General features: G+C 36.5%; 1 protein-coding gene across 3 annotated transcripts in view; it reads left to right on the top strand.

Moving 5' to 3' along the window:
* ipcef1 (interaction protein for cytohesin exchange factors 1) overlaps window positions 1–22796 on the top strand; it is a 315976-nt gene that overhangs the window by 63899 nt on the left and 229281 nt on the right. The window lies entirely within an intron of this gene.

Raw genomic sequence — 22796 nt, forward strand, 5'->3', positions numbered from 1 at the left:
TGAAAAAGGTGTGTAATTGAAATAGGTATGTGTATAAAACATTGTGTAAAATATATAGTTTATTTTTACTAAAGTTGTATTTAATTAGTTCATCAATAGATGTTTCAATATTTTGCCATTTTTTTCCTTTAGATTTATGGTTGTGTATCTTGTCATGCATGATACGTTGGCTTAAATTGTTGAACATCTGATGGCTTAACACTTCATTACATTTTCACCATGTGTTCTTGATAAACTGTTTAAATCTTTTAATCACAGTGGGGGGAGTTTTTTTTAGCTGAGCTGTGTTTGATATGAGGCAACAGAATGATGTGCAATTAGGAGCATCATGTGCTTCTGTCCATTTTAATTATTATAAGGATGGTGGGCTTAGAAATGCAAGACAATAACCTAATGGTCACTAATCCTTTGTCATGAACTGGAGTAAGTGATGTTGCTTTACGTTGTCTTTGTACAGATCACAAGTTAGAGAGGTGCTTTCTCTGCTTGGGTGCTCTTTATTTAATAGCACTTCTTGCATTATTATTCGCAGTTTATTCTCAAATTAAAAGTTAGAGGCATTTCAAAGATAAGCTTTAATGGCTGGTAGTGATATTTTGTAAAACCTTCTGTTCTGTGCTCCTTAAGTAAGTAGAAAGTATGTATTAGCATAACCTAAGCTCAAAATTGAAAGCAGTAATGAAATGTAATTTAAAATACACAAGTAAACAATTTTATCAAATTCTGAAAAACACAGCATGTTGAATACTAAACATTCAACTTCCAAGAAGAAAGATCTAAACTAGTATATTAAACTCCTTACCACATAAGATATTTTTAAAGGATCAGCTCTACTTTATTTAAAGTCTGTTCAGATTTTATGACAAAGTGGAACTCTGGCTGTGTAGTGGTTAGTGGTGCTGCCTCACTAATTCTGCACTTTGGGTTTGATTCCTGTGACCAATTATTGTCAGAGTGGAATTTGAACATTCTCTTGGTGTCTGGTTGCATTACCACACTGTCCCCAAATATGAAAAAGTAACTTTAATTGAATACTCAAAATTGGAACCTGAGAAGTAGGAAAAAGGGTGTGCATGTTTTAAAGTGGACTAGCAACCTGCCACTGATGTTTCCTGCATTGCACATAGTGCTGCTGGGATTGGCAGGAAGTACATCTATTGGAGGACAGACAGGCTCATGGAGAACAGTGTCTGGATTAAGCAGGTCTGAGAATATATGTAAATATGTATGGTACTCTGTTGTAAATGTTTTCTAAGCCTTATGTCTCTGGTTTTAAACGTGTTCATTGCATAAGTAGATCATTTTAAACTGAAGTTAACACTGACAGAGAATGTATTATCATACCACATTTCAGTCATTTATTAGAAAAAGCGTGAGTTGTTTTTTATATGTAGAACTACATGCAATATCGGCAAAAAAATATCCCGATATTTTCTGGGACAACAATAATAATTAGACAATATTTTGCATCCTTTAAAAACATGTTTGTAAATGTCTTATTGATCTAGCTTGGTCTTAGCTTAGAAATGAGATTAATGGAAACATTAAGGAAAATTGGTCTTATTCATTTACTTAACACTAGAATTACCAGAGTCTACGAAAAAACTCGTAGATCTGTCCCACCTTAAATCGCTTCTTAAATTCGCTCACACCTCTCCGCCAGCGTCCTTTGTCCTCTAAATGTGCAGATAAAGACAAGCTGCAAACAGCCGACTATTCCATCCCCCCACCAACTTAGAACGTTCACGAACTTCTCCCAGCTCATGCCTTGATTGATTATCTTGGAGTGAAGTGGAGTTTTAGAGTGGAAATAATAGATCGTTATTTGAAACACACGCATTTCATGTGTGTTCTGTTTTCTACAGTAATCTGTGTAAACACATGTTTAAAACAGAAACGTTTTTCATATTCTATTAGTAAATGACAAAATGTAGGCATAAACTATATAATGTATGAAGCCTGAAGTCCAAATATCAAAGAAACACTTTCACGAAAGGTACAAATATAACAGAACGAGTGCGCTTTTATTCAAAAATATAACTGCAGGAAAAAAAAGCCGCCTTAGTGTGCGACATTGACATTCATTTACTATGACGGCTCCGTGGCGCAACAGTATCAGTTGCTGACTGGGAATCAAAAGGTCACGAGTTCGATTTGCACAACTCCCTTTTGAGAAGTGAACTGCTCTTATTTTTACTATTTTAGAATAAAAAGATACATTTGATTTCAGTCTGTAACAGCCATTGTAATTTATGATATTTGTAAAGGTTAGCTTTGTTTTTTTTTTTTTGTTTTTTTTTTGTTTTTTTTTTTAATTCACTTTTCTCTCAGTTGCATTCAGGATCCTTCCCTACCCCATCTGACACTGCTGTTTTCACATAAAGACGCGCTCACCCAAGGAGCGCCCTTCCTACATTTACGACATGTGTACTTGTGTTGCAGTGTACACACCTCTCTGTGCTATGGTTCCTATTACACTGAACAAGCACCTGTAATTTGTAGCTCTATTCATTATCTCAAAACAAATATATGTGACGTTTTGAAGAAATCATTTTATGACGCGAATAGTACCAATCAGAAAACATTGTCGAAGTAATGCAATATTATTTGAAAACGAACAGCGTCAGATTGGGTGTGATTTATACTGGCGCTGTTACTTAGAGTCAGATCAGAAGCTGAATAAGCTCCTCTTCTGATTCTAAGTAAAAAAGCATGAATTAATCAACAGAAATAACTGCGATCGTCATTTTAAACTTAACGATATACAGTGCATACCAATTTATAAACTTTATGTCCGTTTGAGGCTACAAAGAAAAAAACCACTTCCTTCCCAGCGGGAATCGAACTCGGGTCTCTACAGCGCAGCAGGGCTGCCGTGCTCTGAGTCAGCAAATCTTAGCGTTACGCCACGGAAGGTGTTGTTACTGCCTTGAACCTTTTGTGAAAGTGTTTATTTGATGTTTGGCCGTCAGGCTTCACACATTCTATAGTTTATGCTTACATTTTGTAACATTTATTACTAAAATATGAAAAAGTTTCGGTTTTAAAAATATGTTTACACAGATTCCTGTAGAAACGGAACACACATGAAATGTGTGTGTTCCAAATAACGATCTATTATTTCCACTCTAAAACTCCAGTTCAGTCACTCCCAGATAATCAAACAAGGCATGAGCTGGGAAAACTTAGTGAATGTTTTGCGATGGTGGGGGATGGAATAGCCATCTTTTTGCTGCTCGTCTTAATCAGCACATTTAGAAGACAAAAGCGAGGTGAGATCGGTTTTAAGGTGAGCCGGATCTACGAGTTTTTTCGTAGACTCTGGTAATTCTAGTGTTAAAACTGAAGTAAAAGAACTGATTAAACCACCAGTCAAAGGATTATCAAGAAAGTGTAAGTATGAGTAAATCATTTCAAAGTGGCCTACGAAATATATAAAAAAAATTACACGAAGACCAATAAAACTATTATAATGAAAGTATTTTAAACATACACTTACCCTTAATGTAAGCAAGAAATAAATTAAGAATAAAATACTAATCATAATTGAACTACAAGGCATGGACATTACAGTCTGGATAAAGGATAAGTATAAACTGCTCTGCTGGAAGGTGATTTGTGCAGCATACAAGCAAAAAAAAATGGATCTATACACTATAGTGTGTTCAAAGTTCTGTCAAATACTGCACAGGAAGAAAACTATAGCATTTGCAAACAAGTTCTGTCATATATTGCACAAAGATACAAAAAGACCCCAACCCTAAAACATTTTTATATAAATTACTAACTTCAAGTTCAGTCCAATATCAGAAAAAAATAAAACTGTAAAATTCTACTGAGGAATCTATAACTTGTGTGACAGAAACACCAGCCTGTCTATAGCATCTGCCTTCAGAGCAGCACAGTTACATGTTACAACATTTTCTCCGGTGCTGAAAGCCCTCTCAGAAGGGCTGCTTGAGGCAGGGATGCACAAGTACATTTTGGCAGGTTTCCTCACTTTAGGAAAATTTACTTCTTATGTTTTCCACTACTCAACTGGATTTCTATCACTGTCCAACTCCGGTATCATCAAGTAGCTTTTAAACTCTTCTTCAATGTCAGTTGAGACTAACCCTCTCTGAATTGTTGTTGTTGTTGTTGGTTTTTTTTTTTTTTTTTTTTTAAATACCTGCTAAGACATTTTTTTTTCTTTTCTTTCTTTATTGCCACCTCACCTTCTACAGCCAAAGGGGCTGGATGTAGAGGGGTGAGGAATCAGGGATCTGTGTTTTAAATAATAAAAGAAAAAAATGTGCTTTGCAATTGAGGCCCACCAACCAAAATAGCTTGCGAAATAAAATGTGTCCAATAGGCATATGCTTCTTACGGAAATAAAAATAATCTGTTCAAATTAATTATGTAATTTTGTTCTGATTTTAAAATTTTTTTTTCTTTTCCCCCTGACACCTGCGGGGCTCCGTATTAGATCAGTTTCACTTAAGTTGCATTTCATAGAGGAACCCAAATTACTCACCATTGGCAATATGAAGCCTGTGTCCAGAACAAGGAATCCTCTTCCAGTTGTTAATCTATTGTGCACTGATGTTAGCCCGACTGTTTGTTGTCCTGCAAACCATGTAGCTTTGCAGCAACCATGAGACCAGCACATATTTCAAACCTTCCGCAATGATGTGGTTTTCTGAGAAGTAGGATGTTTGAAAACAGTAGCTTTGCAGTTGCCCGGATTTGTCGATGAAATGCACTGTCAAGAAGAGCTATGGATCGGATGTTAGGCTTGACCTTAAATCTGTTGTTGTGGCAAAATGTGAAAACTTCTGCAGTTTATATTTCAGAGTTAGGTGACATGAATCACACAATTTTGGCAGAGCTGTTTGACTGGAATATTTTCAGCAAGGCAGTGTGTATCTTGGGTCTAAAGTATTCAAAAGTTTGTTTGAAACCATCCCTCTCTACCGCTTGAATTTCTGCCATATCTTTTGCGATATAATTGGTGACGGCATTTGTTATGTCATGCCATCTGTTAACTTCTTCTTGTGTGCCATTTTTTTGCAGAATGATTCTGCGAAAGTTTGGTGAGTGTGTATTTGTTCTTTATCTTGAGTGATTTAGATCTGTTGTGGACAACTGACTCCTGCAGCTTTTCATATTCTGTGTGGTGGTTAGTTTACAGATTTCCACCATAGTTTGCAGATTGTCGTCTTTTGAGCAACATCATTCATTCTTTCCAAAGCCAAACCACCTCCACATGAGTGAGGATGATCCTCGTCTTGTAATTAAATCTAACGACGTAGACTGCAAGACTGTTTTATCCCCGGCAGTATTTGCTCACATATTTAGTATGGAAGTAAAATATTTTCTTGTCTGTAAGAAAGTCAGACAGAGTGTTCTGTGGTCAGTGTTTTAGAGCTATTTCATATGCTCTTATCAGTAGGGTGTGTGTGATTGCGTTTTTGCTCCGCAGATAATTGGGGCACCTGGTCGACCACACCACATACATATACGAAGGCGGGCGGATAGGTCAGGCTCCTCAGTGATGCTGTGGAGTGAGTGTCTCCTCGCATCTGTGCCCAATTGAGCAGTAGAGAATAAAAGAAGCCAGCACAGGATGAAAGGGGAAAAGACAAGGAGGAAAGAAAAGAAAGAAGGGTCAGAGATTAATGGATGGAGAAAGAAGGGAGAGAGAGAGCAGGTATGTGGCCAGCATTCAAGAGGGAGCTGAAGATTGCTGAAGAGCAGCCAGGGAGCAGGAGCAAACTCCATACTCCAGAGGACTCCTCTGCAAGGCTGGGGATGGCAGCATGAGTCAAAGGGAGTGGAGGCTCGGTGGCACCCCGTGGATCACTAGGGGATTGGTGGCAGGAACATTGGCAGTATCAGAAGGTTGTCTGAGCCTTTTGGTTGACATCTCTCTGTGCTGCAAGATCTGAATAGGATAAGACGGAGAGACATTGGTTTTAAAGGAGGCACCAGGGCTCATGAGTGTCCTACTATGTAGCTGTAACTTCATTTTAAGGATATTTCTTTATTGGATTTTAACCTTTGCAGTCACTACCTTTTAGGGATTATTTATTTATTGAAGATTTGACTGCACTATTTATTTATACACTTTGATTTTTTTTTTTGATGGTTTTTAATAAAAATCACTTTGGCACCTATTTGCACCTACCCCTTGCAGCTATGCATATGTCCTCATGTGACCAGCTCATCTCGGTAACGTTATCGACAATGGCAGGTTCAAGAGGCTTCTGGAACAAACCGGTAGCGTGGAGCTAATCCGCACCGTCAGACTGCCAGAAAGTAAGAATCCATCCATCCATCCATCCATCCATTGTCCAACCCGCCGAATCCAAACACAGGGTCACGGGGGTCTGCTGGAGCCAATCCCAGCCAACACAGGGCACAAGGCAGGAACCAATCCCGGGCAGGGTGCCGACCCACCACAGGAAAGTAAGAATGCATTAGTTTAATAGTCTCCTCCTGGGGTTAAGTTTTCTGTTCTCTGTGTTTGTGAGAAGGTGACATACAGTACATGTATAAAGGATTGGCAGTTATCATACAGATTGTTAGCACCTTGTATTTTATCCCCAGAGCTGTTGTCTCTTTTTCTCGTTCAGTTTTGCTTCTCATTAATCATTATCTGGGTAAACATCCTAGTTTATCAATGGTGTATTACTGTGTTTTTGGTTTCAAGCATATTCTCAAGACTTTATGAAAGAGGTACTGTTGTTGTCTTTCCTGTGATTGCTTCTGCCAGGTTTACTTGATTGTAAGCGGACAAGGTGGCACATTTAGTTGAACACACAATTAGTCATCCATGTCTGCAACAATATCAGCTGGCAGTGGTTGGCCGCTAGACAGTTAGATGTTTACTGGAGCGGTAACTGAAGTTTTTAGCACCCCATAAAGAAATACAGGTGACCTTCACAGTCCTCCACCTTACTGCTTAGGGATCTATTTGGAGTACACTCATGTGACTGTGCAATCCGTTCAGTGGGCTGTCCTGTTGCTGCCTGAATAAGCTTATTCTCTGCATTTGATTCTGTTACATAGAATTAAATAATTTCACGCAAATAATTTTAATCTACTAAGACTACTAATATACAGTGGTTACACTGAAGAGATGATGAAGTTACACAATTTTCTTTGGGTGCAATTAATTCCACACATTTTTACCAGCATACTCATGAGCTTTTTCTGTGTGTCTATTTGCACATATATCTAAAAATCTATCTATAGATATAATGATAGGTATATTTTATGTATGTATGTGTATGTATATATATATATATATATATATATATATATATATATATATAATATAATATGGGATGTCATGATACCACAATTTTTATTAAAATTACCTGTTATAAGTGCTCAAAGTCTCAGGCATGTCCTGACAGTTCCTGAAGTACCTATCTACACAGTCAAAAAAAAAACCCTGCCTTGACACAAAGGACCTTGAAGAACGTTTGTAACATAAAAGATGTATTTTTAACAAAAGTGCTATAATACAAAAGCATGCTCCGTTTAGCACAAAAGGCAAACAAATTGCCTGAAGTAAGGAGGCAATCCAAAGTCCCAAAACAATACTTTCAAAGCAAAGTCAAAACAAAAGAGCAGGGTAAAAATGAGACTAAAAACAAAAGAATCTCAGAACTCACCAAACACTCCCAAGTATGTTCAAAATGAACTGCTAGAAATTGTGGAAGACCCTCCAGTTTTATAGGGTGAAGGGCAGTTCCTGTTGGTGATTTGCAGATGGTACCAACCCATGGAAAAACACATGGAACATGGTATAGCCATAGAGAACAAAGCATATAATAAATGAAAGAAACATTAAAGTAAAACTATGACCCAGAAGTGAACAAATAAATACCTAAAATGAAGAAATGAACCCCAGCCAGGGCAGGAAACCCTGCCCAAATATACTGTAACAGTACCTCCTTTATTCAAGTGAACAATACTGTGCCTTTTTCTGCAAAATATATGAATACTAACAATAACAAAAGCTTTAAAATACTGGTATATCCATCAACTCCTATTTAAGTAAACAAGTATTAGCATTCTTAAATATGAAAATACAATGCAGGGCTTGAATTTCAATGTATGATACACACAGAGATTCTCTCATTATACTGTAACAGCAGTGATGGGGGGATTTTAATATAGAGTTTATAAAGAATGATATCACCATTGACTTCCTGATTTATTGTACTATATGCACATTCTAAATTCATTATCTGACCTTTTTTCTCCATTAACTGAAATTACTGCTTAAAATCAATGCTTAAAAAAATTCAAACATTATTATATACAGTAATCCCTCGCTATATCGCGCTTCGCCTTTCGCGGCTTCACTCCATCGCGGATTTTATATGTAAGCATATTTAAATATATTTCGCGGATTTTTTGCTGGTTCACGGATTTCTGCGGACAATGGATCTTTTAATTTCTTGTACATGCTTCCTCAGTTGGTTTGCCCAGTTGATTTCATACAAGGGACGCTATTGGCAGATGGCTGAGAAGCTACCCAACTTACTTTTCTCCCTCTCTTGCGCTGAGTTTCTCTAATCCTGACGTAGGGGGATTGAGCAGGGGGGCTGTTCGCACACCTAGACGATACGGACGCTCGTCTAAAAATGCTGAAAGATTATCTTCACGTTGCTACCTTCTGTGGAAGCTGCTTCCTGAAGCGACATGCTGCATGGTGCTTCGCATACTTAAAAGCTCAAAGGGCACGTATTGATTTTTCACTGTTTGTTTTTATCTGTCTCTCTCTCTCTGCTCCTGACAGAGGGGGTGTGAGCTGCCGCCTTCAACAGCTTCGCATACTTAAAAGCCAAACAGCCCTATTGATTTGTTTGCTTTTGTCTCTCTCTCTCTCTCTCTGACATGCTCTGCTCCTGACTCGCACTCCTTTGAAGAGGAAGATATGTTTGCATTCTTTTAATTGTGAGACGGAACTGTCATCTCTGTCTTGTCATGGAGCACAGTTTAAACTTTTGAAAAAGAGACAAATGTTTGTTTGCAGTGTTTGAATAACGTTCCTGTCTCTCTACAACCTCCTGTGTTTCTGCGCAAATCTGTGACCCAAGCATGACAATATAAAAATAACCATATAAACATATGGTTTCTACTTCGCGGATTTTCTTATTTCGCGGGTGGCTCTGGAACGCAACCCCCGTGATGGAGGAGGGATTACTGTATGTATTGTTGAATTAGTGAATTCCAAGATAATTCAGGATATTTTCTTTTAAACTCTTTAAAAGCTGTTTTTATTAAAATTTGGTTTTCTTAAAATTTTCAACTGTAAGGTTTATATTTACATTGATATTTATATTTACATGAGTCAAACTCCCGGTGCTTTAATTGTCCAAATCTATGCCTCCTTTTTATATTGTCTAAATTTTAAGGCTTCCCTCTGTTAATCTTGTTAGTTTTACATTAATTAATTTACTTAGAATTCCTGTAAACAGGCTTTGTTGTACTTTTCTCAGATTATCTTGTATGAGTGATCAGGCTTAACTAGGCTTGTGTACATACCCATATTTAGAAAATCAACTGGCCAGACGTTACCTATGGTCAGTCGTAAAAAATCAATTGTGCCGGTTTCTTCCACATCCCATAGTCCTATACAGTATGTGTATGTGTAATTGTGGATGTGTGCTTGGTTTCTGCCACTACCATGAGCTGTACATGCCAGTAAGAAAATGAATGGATAATTGAACGAATATCTGTAAATGATGCAATCAGAGATTGAATGTGATGTCTCTGTTGCTTTATTGGAACTGTGTAGGAAACTATTAAAAGGTGATTCATCTCACCATCTCTTACAAGTGCATGGCTCTACAAATTAAATGATTACAATACACATCTGATTGGTCACATTATTATGCTCTGAAAAGCACACATAAATATATTTCTAAACTAACTCTATAATGAGATGAAAGTGCTAATTATAAAGCGTGTGTGTGTTTTGGCTTTTTTTTTTTTTTTTAAATGGAAAACACAGTTCCCACAATCACTTGCCTCATACATTCTGCTGTTTTTCTTTTTGACATGTGCTGTATCATCACCACTGTGAATCATTTTTATATGCAATTGTTACTCACAATTTTCTCGCATATTATTGTGCTTTCCAAAGCAATTCATCTACTTGCATTCCCACATGAGTGCAGTACTGATTTTCACTTGATACCATTAATGCTGTGCTGTTACATTTTCAGAATTTTGGTATCGGCTTGGTACCAAAGTATTCGTTCTTCTGACATCCCTATATATCCATGTGTGTGTATGGAATAAATATCTTCAGTCATTTTCTGTATCTGCTTATTACAATTCAGGGAGGCCAAGTCTGGGTGTAAGGCAGATAATAATGCTAGACAGAGCTCATTTTAGGTGCTCTAAAGTCAGTTATTAACAAATCAGTTTTTGCATTGAGGAAAGAAAATCTGATTACTATACCAGAAAGAAATGACAAGAATGACTTCTATACAGAACCTTGAAAGCGTTTTCATTCTCTGATGCTGGGTTCAGAATATTTTTTGGCCTCAGATTCTTGTTGTTTTGAAACAGATTTAAAATAAATATATAAAATAATTGTGAATAAAATGCAAAATGTGAAAAGCTTTCCTAGAAGTAAAATGAAGAACTGAAATTACCAATTTAAAAAGTACTCCTCTCCTTGTAAAGGCAAGGTAAAGTTTGCTTGGAAACAATGTACGGTATACCCAAGTGCAAAGGTGCTCAAGTTCAGGCCTAGGGGGCTACAGCGGCTGTAGGCTTTTATTACACAAAAGTAGGGCTGGGTATTGGCACTGATATCCTGATTTGATTTAATTTCGATTCACAATATACAAATTCGATTTGATATTGATTTTATCTGGACTGAATCGGTGTGCACTGATATATTTGAAGTGGTGGCTTTTTAGACATTACTTAACCATGCATAGATACCATTAATATAATGTGACAAATTTCAGTAACTGTTTACAGTAATCCCTCGCTATATCGCGCTTCGCCTTTCGCGGCTTCACTCCATCGCGGATTTTATATGTAAGCATATTTAAATATATATCGTGGATTTTTCGCTGCTTCGCGGGTTTCTGCGGACAATGGGTCTTTTAATTTCTGGTACATGCTTCCTCAGTTGGTTTGCCCAGTTGATTTCATACAAGGGACGCTATTGGCAGATGGCTGAGAAGCTACCCAGCTTACTTTTCTCTTTCTTTTGCTCTGACTTTCTCTGATCCTGACGTAGGGGGATTGAGCAGGGGGGCTGTTCGCACACCTAGACGATACGGACGCTTGTCTAAAAATGCTGAAAGATTATCTTCACGTTGTGATCTTTTGTGCAGCTGCTTCCTGAAACGACATGCTGCACGGAGCTTCGCATACTTAAAAGCTCGAAGGGCACGTATTGATTTTTGATTGAAAAACAAACTCTGTCTCACTTTGTCTGCTCCTGACGGAGGGGGTGTGAGCTGCCGCCTTCAACAGCTTTGTGCCGTGGTGCTTCACATACTTAAAAGAAAAACAGCCCTATTGATCTGTTTGCTTTTCTCTCTATCTCTGTGACAGACTCTGCTCCTGACAAGCACTCCTTTGAAGAGAAAGATATGTTTGCATTCTTTTAATTGTGAGACGGAACTGTCATCTCTGTCTTGTCATGGAGCACAGTTTAAACTTTTGAAAAAGAGACAAATGTTTGTTTGCAGTGTTTGAATAAAGTTCATGTCTCTCTACAACCTCCTGTGTTTCTGCGCAAATCTGTGACCCAAGCATGACAATATAAAAATAACCATATAAACATATGGTTTCTACTTCACGGATTTTCTTATTTCGCGGGTGGCTCTGGAACGCAACCCCCGCGATGGAGGAGGGATTACTGTATTTGAAGGTTGTCTGCATAGTGACTTCATGACATATACATAAGCGTGGAATGACATTTAATAAGAAATACTTGATTAGTATTGAACAGTTAACATCAGTGTTTGGAAAATGTGCAACAAAATATCATTGCTGTTAAAAATAAATAAAAATAAAAACTTTTTCACAGAACTGCACTCATTCAAAATTCGCAATAATTTAACTAACATATGTAATGCCACATCAGAGTCCACACATATTATGGGGGTCTCCTTGTTTTAATACAATGAAGGGGCATCTACTTTATTAAACATCTGTATCATCTTGCAAATAATATTATTATAAAATAATCAAATATTGTATCTTAGGTTATTGAATAACATTAATTATTTGTGTTATGAATCTCCATGTAGACACCCATCAACTAAACTGTTAGCCAAATTCATTGCCCTGTTGAACATTTAAAATAATCATGAATTAGTCAAAATTAAAGATACAGTTGGAAGACTTGTTCTACAAGTTACACATATCTTCAGTTGCTCACGTATAACAGTTTTGTTAATCAGTTTTCTAAAATGTGTCTTTATACTTCCTCCTCAAAGATAAAGGAAGCATTTTAAAATGAGGATCTAAAGATGAAGCTTGTTGAAAGCAGCATTGAATGACTGGAACATAAAAGAAAAAGAACCAGCCTTCGTGACTGACAATGCCACTAATATGATCTGTACGGTGCAGTTTATGGAGATGTTCACGTCGGCTGCTTTGTGCACAAGCTCAGTTTGGTATCACAGGTTGCTCTGAAAATTCCAACAATAGCCCACTTACTAGGCTGAGAGAGGCATGTTGAGAAGCAACATTTATTTACTTAACTGAGATTACGCTTATGGGGTGATCTATAATAATAAAAGGCAAAGCCCTCACTGACTGACTGACTGACTGACTCACTCACTGACTGACTCATCACTAATTCTCCAACTTCCCGTGTAGGTGGAAGGCTGAAATTTGGCAGGCTCATTCCTTACAGCTTACTTACAAAAGTTAGGCAGGTTTCATTTCGAAATTCAAAGCGTAATGGTCATAACTGGAACATATTTTTTGTCCATACACTGTAATGGAGGAGGCGGAGTCACGTATCGCGTCATCACGCCTCCTACGTAATCACGTGAACTAAAAACAAGGAAGAGATTTACAGCACGAGTCACACGCGGGAACGAAGGTAAATGACGTTAATTTTTGACTGTCTTTTAATACTGTGTAAGTATACATATTAACACATGTGCAATTAAACGTGTGCATTTACGGGGTGATTTCTCAGGCTTAAAAGCTCGCCTTTTACTAAAAAGGTAAATGCAAAACTATTTTCAATCAGTTTATTGAAACGCTCCCGTTAAGGATTGCAATAACATATTCGCGAGATAAAACAACGAAGTAGGGGGAAATGGAGGAAGAGCCGCAAACAGCGAAGAGCAAAAAATTAATTAAACAATTGAGAACGGAGCGAGTTAAGCATACAAGCATGTTCATAAGGGAAACAAAGCACGGTGTAAAACGTAAGTTTAAATTAAGTTTATAGAAACGCTCCCGCTGCGGATTGCAATAACATATTCGCGAGATAAAACTTTAATGAGAAGACACGAGGTATAAACGAACCACACGCCGTGGCGCAACGTTAGGGGCAACAGTTTCAACCATTCTATGATCTGCTTCTCGCAATTGAAAGACGGCACATGGCGGATGTTAGCCGACTTGCTGACCGCAACGTTAGGGGCTTCAACTATGGCGCTGACGCCACATCTCAGTGCCAACACTTTGCAGACTCTACTTAAAAGACACGCCCTCCTCACTGGACAGTTAAAAAGATCAATCAAACTAACGATGACATCAAGTATTACCCAATCAAAAGTAGGAAAGGAGGCATCTTCATAAAATGCGTGTGGGATGATTTGCATGAGACGCTGCTTTAAAAAAAAAATGATAAAAAAAATACGGGATAAATCCCGTCCAGTATTGATTCAAAACGGGACTCGCAATTTCATTCTCAAACGCGGCACGATTCCGTATTTTAAAGGACGGGTGGCAACCCTACAGTGCCAGGTAACCACCCATACAATCACATTGTGATTCAGACTAGGAATGCAATGAATGTAATTACCCCGATCTACATCCAAGGCGAAAGTCTTGCAACATTCAAAGATGATGGTTTGGGATAAGTACACCATACAACATAAAAGAGCTTATGAAGCCTTGAACCGAAAAAAGCAAGATCTCAGAGATCGTAAAAAAAAAAATAGGAGGTAATGTCGTTTTACTCGCTGTAGATTTTAGTCAAACATTACCAGTTATTCCACGAGGGAGACCAGCAGATCAACTCAACGCGTGTTTAAAATCCATGCTTCTCCCACGCTCGGTTATATGTCGCGTGTTCTCGGGTAGGTGCAACAAAAAATGTATACATTTAAGCATATAATGGGCAAACAAAAAATGAGGTATACCCGAAGGCACTGCAGTAGTACTTAATGTAACTTTACTTCTTAACTGTTAATGTTTTACTGTTTAATAATTTATACGGTTGTTATATGTTGTTCAAATTCTTTTATCAAAATACCACTGACAGCGCAATGCACGATAACATGGAGTGAATACACCATACGCATCCGCCCACGGCTGCCCTGCTGTGCGCAGATAGGAGTTGATTCTACAATAAAATAAAATAAAGATAAAAAGAGTAAAACAATCATCACCCGTAAAGCGTATAGTAGACGTGACGTACTATATGTGTACCACATTTCAAGTGTATAGGTGAAACGGTTTGCGAGCTACAGGTCATTTAAAATCCTGGACAGACACACAAATTGCCACGGTAGCAAATTACAGAAGAAGATTTTACTGTGTAATAATTTATATTTATATGAAATGTGCTTCTTATATATTACTTCATATTCTCATATGATAATGATGTTAATGTTTATATTGATTTCTGTGTTATTAAAACTGCATGTATGTGTGTATATGTATATATATATATATATATATATATATACTAGCAAAATACCCGCGCTTCGCAGCGGAGAAGTAGTGTGTTAAAGAGGTTATGAAAAAAAAGGAAACATTTTAAAAATAACGTAACATGGTTGTCAATGAAAGCCCGTTTCACTCAGTAAGTCTTATGTGTGTGTTTATGTATGTGTGTATATATATGTAGATGTGTATATGTAGATATGTATATATATGTATATGTATATAAATGTTTATGTGTGTGTGTATATTATATATATATAATATATATATATATATATATATATATATATATATATATATATATATATATATATATATATATATATAAAAGACAGCAACAGTTATAACAATGACAACACAATTACATTGACAATCATGTTACGTTATTTTTAAAATGTTTCCTTTTTTTTCATAACCTCTTTAACACAGTACTTCTCCGCTGCGAAGCGCGGGTATTTTGCTAGTGTTGGGATAAATGATTTCTCAAATTTGTTGTGTTACAATACTTCTGAGCAGCACAGCTTTCATATGGCTTTGCTTTTAAGTTCTTCTTTACCGACTAACCGTTTGAATCCATAGGAAGTCCACACATCTGATTTAAGTGTTGAAGACCGCAATTAGATAGTAAAGTGCTTTTCTTTAGAAATAATTAACAAATAATTATACACAACAATTTACACGCTTATACCAAGTAATGTTTCTATAATTTAGAAATAAGAAATGGGGCTGCATGCCCATTGGTAGCCTACAAGGCTCAGAAGTCCACAACCAGAACAAATAGGAAGTGCATTAGTAATTTATGCTATAGAATCAATACCATGAAAAATGAGTATTGAAACAATTTCTGAAATGTTACAGTCAATAGTTATCAACATTTTGATACTTTTGACAATCCTAGTCCTTTTTTTTTTTCTGTGTGTGGGGGATTCATTCCTCCAAGCCAGGTGATTCTTATGTTTATAGATTTTTCTTTTCTGAGAATATTATTAAAATGTGTAATAGATATGTATACATGTAATAACAGATTAGTAATTCACTTTTTTCTCTTTTATTTTTTCTAAATATCTTGTATTAAAACTAGAGCTGTTTGTAACCCTGGCTAGCTGCCTTTGAGGCCTAACCCCCACTCAACTGCTCACTTCGCTTGCTATCGGTCCACATGTATATTCCAACACGGTCAAAACTCTGGCCATGAGATTTACAGTATTTTATATTTATAACAAATGCTAAAACTATTGGAAATTGTTTTCTAAGGAAGAAGAATGGTAATGTACTTGCTGAAGTATCTTCAGTATCTAACTTATAATGAAAAAGAAATACAACTTCTCCTGCATGATCACCAGTCGTGATTTTGCCGGCAATTGAAAATTGATGTATTTTTACAATTTGTAAGCCTGTGTCATTACATAATGTTCATTTATCAACTGCTAGCACTCAAATAAACTACTACTGTTCTTGGCAGAGCAGATGTATATAATTTATTTTGTCTGATGTATTCATTTTAAATTGGTTGTATTGACATGAGAGTACATTGTTGTATTCTCCCAATGAAGAAGAAAGAAATGATATGTACATATATACTATATAACTTACAATTTTGAAGAAAAATGTGTGTTGCATGAAAACATCACGTGAAAACGTTGCATGATTTCCCAATCATTTTATATAGAGAGAATAGATAAATACTTCATGATGAACACACAGGTGTAAATGGGATTAGGTGTGATGGTGAGCTGCTGGTTCCTTTGTCATTTTCATCTCATTGTTAATTGGCTACTGTTTAAGAAAATGAGAAGCAATTAAAAAGCAGTAAAATTAGTTGTTTAAAACTAAAAGAAGCAATTTAGCACTGGCAGTGTTAACATGTGGAAAAAATGTTGCTTGTATTGAGATCAAATTCGGATCCTGGGAAAACATCCAGGACTTTTTCAAATGCATTAAACATCCCTCAAAAGTTGACGCGTATTGTACAAAGGTGGAAAAACTGCAAATCCACTGCCACAGTGCTTTGATTTATCTGTCTGTCTGTCTAATGCTTTCCAGACAATAAAGGTACTTTTTAAGGGAAGTTACCACAAGGTCAGTTGTGATACTGAAGGAGTCATCACAGACAGTGGCTTTAATTAAAAATGATGTTCATGGACCAGCTATGTCAAAGGTATTCTAGAAAGGGACTTTTTATAGGGGAGTGACCAAAAATACCTGGCTGATAGGAAAACACGTCTGTTAAACATCACCTACAGAAAACTTCATATTTGTTGTGAAAAATTTTAAGGTCTAAATAAACTTAAAAAGTTTTTGACCTGAATGTGCAAGACAAGCTGAACACTACAAATTAGTCAAGTCATGTAGCCCTGTATTAAAGTATTCTGGTAGTAATATCATTGTTGTGGATGCTTTTCTGCAACAGAGGCTGGCAAACTTATTAACTGATTGAAAGACGAGCAGGATACAGTATGGAGAAGTGTTGAAAATAAAACCCCTCTGCCATTCTAGGCAAGAATTTGGTCTTCCAATGGGACAGTGACATGATGCTGCTGCTTTGCCTTCAGAAGCAGGAAATGGATGTCCTTGAATTTCCCAGTGGAAGTAGAAAATCTGTGGCACTATTTCAGTTGCTGTGCATCACTGTTACTCAGTTAACAAAGGATCAGAAATTGTGCAGAGAAGAAGGTTGCCAGCAAAGTATTGACCAAGTGAAAGGGGTATCTTTCAGGTCTTTTTTTTATTATGTTTTTTTTTTTTTTTAATTATAAGAGGCTCTGAAGAAAATGTATGACTTGTCAATCTAATTATAATGAAAATGAGACTGTTTTGGGTACTGTATATTATTTTCTTTTAATGTGAAGGTTGTGCAAAAAGAGGCTTTGAGTGTCCACTTACCTAACGTACAGTATAATACATACTAATATAGCCAAGCCTTGAGTTTATGGTTTTCAGTGAACCTATCACTTTCACACGTAATGGACGGTGTCTCTCCCATAATTGTTTGAAGAAAGTGGCTGTGACTGAATTGATTATGTGCCATGATATCATTTTCCTTTTGTGAAACTCTCTTAAATTTTTTTTCATAAAAAGTAAGCAATTTCAGTTTAGTTGGGAGGGTTTGGCTTATGATCACGTAGCCATTAATTCAATTCATGAAGGGGTTGAAAGCTTATAAAAATACCCTCATCCAGTTTCATTGATGTCATGTAATATAGAATGTTAACATATGCATCAATTAGGGACATCACAATACCAGAATGGTTGTGTTTCATGCCAATATCAGTGAATACCTGATACCTACAATATTTGATACCGTAGCAAAAACAGAAATGCCATTCAATAGTTTTTTTTATTTTATTAGAAGTAGTACCATTATTCATGTGAACAATATTGTACCTTTTCTGTATTAGAATATAAAATACATAAGTACAAAGAGTAACGAGCTTTAAAATATTTGTATATCCATCAAGTAGTTATCAACTATCATTTATGTAACTAGTTTTGACACTCATGGAGGGGGCTGAATAACACGGACATGACAAAAAACTTTTTTAATATAATAGAGAAATAATAAGCACAATTGCAATCTGAAATTCTCCTGCCTTGAACACAAAGGATTTCCAGGTATGTTTTTCTTTTTGCCATGTGTTGATGCAGTGTTGTATCATTATCACTGTGGGTCACTTTTATATGTAGCTTTTATTCTTTTTTTATATACTGTGTGAATGTATGTTTTTGTTTAATTTTTTTCTGTCTTTTTCTAGAAGAAGCTGTATGTTTGAATACAGTATTTACATTTGATTCACAATACTACATTACTAGGATTGCTGCAGATGAACACACATGATCTTCTCTTAATTGTATGTCTGCGTAGAAGCTAGCTGTTTTCAAAAGAATTGTGCTTTATAATTTGCTGTTTTAACTATGTCATATAAACACTCCATCTGTTACATCAACTGCAGTGGTCTCATTGGAATTGGGAATCCTTACCATTAAACATTCTTCTTTTGTGTGTGCTATAGTGAATTTTCGTGATTGAATTGCAGGTTTATACAATGTGAGTACTGCTGTTTCAAGGATCTTAACTTTCAGACTTCCTTCCGTATAATTATTAAATTAAGAAAACTGATTATTCATCAAAAGAAATTCTAATTTTTTCCATGTAAATTACACAGTTCAGTTTATTGCCATGTAAAATTTTTCATGGGTGAGAATGCATGCATAGATTTACAGATGTAATTTAGTAATGTAAAAAGACATAACCATTCAACTTTTACATATATTAAATACACATCTAGATAATTAACATGACTACAGAGAGTTGTGTAATTGAAGCCATGATAACGTCAGAGCAAGAAATAATAACTTATAGCTTTGCAAAATGTTAGATAAGTCTGTTTGAGAGCAAAATGGGAACTTTAATTATGTGGGGTAGAAGTGTGCTGAGAGGAAAACGGAAATTTAAGGATCTACAGCTACGGGACCCAGGAAGTGGTGAAGCAATGCTCTAATTATATCCTAGGGTTTTCTGTTTTATAGCACAGTAATGTAGGATAGGTCGTCTCTCCAAAGAAAAAATACATTTTGAAGTGAATTATGTTAGTAAAGTACTGTATATATTGCAGGTATTGAATGTTGTAGACTTGGAGGTTTTTGCTGAATGGACAGCAAGTTCCTTTTGTCTGTTTCCAATTGAATATCAGATGGTGGTTTCGGGAAGCTAAAAAAGAAACTGAAGTACCACTGTCACATTGTGTGTGTGCGTGTGTGTGTGTGTGTGCGTGCGCGCGTGTGCGTGCATGTGTTTTTGTTTCTTTTGTTTTTTTTTTTCTATTGTGCTTAATAAAACTCACAACAATCATCATCCATCCTTATCGGTGCAGTTATCCCTTGTGATTTGCAGGGGATAGGGCTGCAGATTTCCCACAAATGCAAAATTCTGCAAATACTTTTGGCCCCCCCACCACTTTACCTCCTAATACTGTACTGTTGACCATAAGCCTTACCAATAAAATACAGTTGGTTATTTAACAAAGTATGGACAACACAGCGCAGTTATAAATATATAACAAATATAGTACTGTTCTGCAACAGTAACATACAGAGCGTTCATGCCCACTGCTGAAATGGCTTTAAGGATTTCCTGCTCTATTTTATTGATACACTTTACTGTTCACTCGTTAAAGGAATATCCCACCCAAACACGTTTTTTTTTTTTTTTTTTTAAATGTTACTTACCCCATGCAGTTTGTAGTGATGGGCGAGGAACAAAAAATTTAATGTCATGTTTTTGTAGAGGAAATACATCTTGAACATTCAAAGAAAACAGTCAGTTGGTGATTAAATGTGGACAATGGCAAATGATGTGAAAAATCTCCATGGGGGGGGGAAGAAAAAAAATTCCTTGTGTAACTCATATTACATAATCCACATGTCCAATATCTATTCATCCATCCATCCATTTTCCAACCCGCTGAATCTGAACACAGGGTCACGGGGGGGTCTGCCAGAGCCAATCCCAACCAACACAGGGGACAAGGCAGGAACCAATCCTGGGCAGGGTGCCAACCCACTGCAGAATATCTATTCATTTAGTCAAAATTTTGCAAAGTGTGTGCATTGTTTGGTAAAATTTAAAGTTACTTCCTGGAAAGTTGGAGTTCATAATAAATGGCAAAGATGTTATTTCCACAATGCTGTGTGCCTGACTTGAAGTTCTGCCTCTCCCCCTTGTTTGTTGGTCAAAATTCCTGTCTTTAATTAAAACACACAGAATTGTGGGAATTACATCTTTCCCGTTAACAACTTGCAAAGCTTACAAATAATTACCATTTCATTACTGATGACAAACTCACAAAGAGGCAGATCTGCAAATTGCATGGGCTGACTGTATAAGTAAGTTTAATAACTTCCTTTTCAAGAGTTTAATTTTCAAGTTCAATCTCCTAAAGGGTTTTAAAAACAAACAGCACACCTATGGGAGAATGTTTGCATTTTATCTACTCGCCTTTCATTTTTTCATGCAAGATATTTGCATTTAAACTATATAGCACTGGGAAGCAGAGCCGTTCATCGTATGCTTCTCAAAGTGCTAACCAAGCTGATATTTACATGTAGAAGAAACCGTTCCATTCCTAATGTGTTTTTGAGGAGCAAATAAATGTTAATAATAACAGCAATGCTTAATTAAGTATATTCGTCTTTTTTCATTACTGGGACACTGAGTCTGTTTTGAGCAATGCGTTTTTGAAAGTGTTCAAACCTTTCGGAATTATTTTGTCTACTGATGGAAACTAAACTGAAATGATTTTTGTTTGTTCCACTGGTAATTTACTGATATGCTAAAGCTCTGTCCAGTGGGATGCTCTTCTGGCTCACTGACAAGATCACAAATCTATAAATTCTTTATTCCCTCTGCAGCTTCATCTACTCATATTCATTGCCAGTTGTGCGCAGCCCAAGTGGTGAATGTTAATTTGCTGAGTTGACATTCTCACCCGTTTCCTGTTTCATGTATTCAAAGTAAAGTGCCTATGAGAATGGTAACATATACTGGCTTCCCCATAAGTTAATCAATTCCTGAAATCCTCTTTGTGAGGTGAATTTTTGTAACATGATCACCTAATTACCATTTTGTATGTTGTAAAACATTTTTAAGCTTTCCCAGGTCCTAAACATGCCGTTCATTTGTCTTCAAATAACATCAAAATACATGTAGTACTAGGGTGTTGTACCATGTTAGCCATTATGAATGTAGTGAAAAGTCAAGCAAAATGACACCTTTTATTGGCTAACTAAATAGATTACAATATGCAAGCTTTCGAGGCAACTCAGGCCCCTTCTTCAGGCAAGATGTAATCTGAAGAAGGGGTCTGAGTTGCCTCGAAAGCTTGCATATCATAATACATGATAATCAACTGAATTAGTTTTAATAGTAACATTAGTCATCAACACAAACAGTAATGAAGGGCAATATCTTATTGGGGTAAGTAATGTTTAATAAAGCTGTTTATCTATGCCTTATCAATTCAAGTTTCACATTTAAAGGAATGCCTTTCACTCTTTCTTAGGCTTTTCAAACTGTTTTTTGTATGTGTGATGCTTAGGATAATGCAAGGGTAGACATGTGAGAGGTTAAGTAACCCTGTATGGCAGACTGTCATAAGGGCAGTCTCTGAATGCAGCATGAGCTATGAGAACGACTGAGACTAGGATTGCATGTCACCCACATCTACCCCCACTCCATTCCACAGGCTGCAGTGAGGTGTATTTAGAATGACTGCAACAGTAATTGAGTGTTGGCTGTAATGGCACGCATTTCAAAATCGTCCCAGCTACATTGCGGCTTGTAAAATGAGAATGGATATTAAAAGACTTTCTTCATATGCATGAATTTTCACAAAGCAGTTGTTTGTAATTCAAGGGCAACATGTACTTTACACAATGATGCACAATCATCTTGACTCTGTTCACTATCTTAGAGTAATCCTTAATAAATATTTTCATCTCTGACTAATAAAATCCATTCTCAAGCAAAAAACTCTTAAGGATCATTGGGTTTGACAGACTGTAGCTCAATCCCAGCATTTTCTGTCAACATTTTGTTGTTAGAATGTGTTTGGTTTGTCTTTAGGTTTTGGGTATATTTGGGGTTGATCTCTGGAAGAGTTTTGGAATGTCTTTATACGTAGGACTGTAGATTAGTCTTATTGTGTTCTATTCTCCTTAACACTTGTATAAATATTTGCATGCCTGTCTTAATTCGGCCCTCCAGCTTCACCAACAAACATGTTGTTCTGGTGGTAAGGGAAGGGTGGATTCTCTGATTCCCTTTGTGACAGGAAAATCTTTCAACTCAGATTCTCAGCTGCTCAGGAATTTGTCTGAGCTGTTGTGATTCTAATAAAGTCCAAAAGAAT

This window comes from Erpetoichthys calabaricus, chromosome 3 (assembly GCF_900747795.2).
Source record: "Erpetoichthys calabaricus chromosome 3, fErpCal1.3, whole genome shotgun sequence".
In the NCBI taxonomy this organism is placed as follows: domain Eukaryota; kingdom Metazoa; phylum Chordata; class Cladistia; order Polypteriformes; family Polypteridae; genus Erpetoichthys; species Erpetoichthys calabaricus.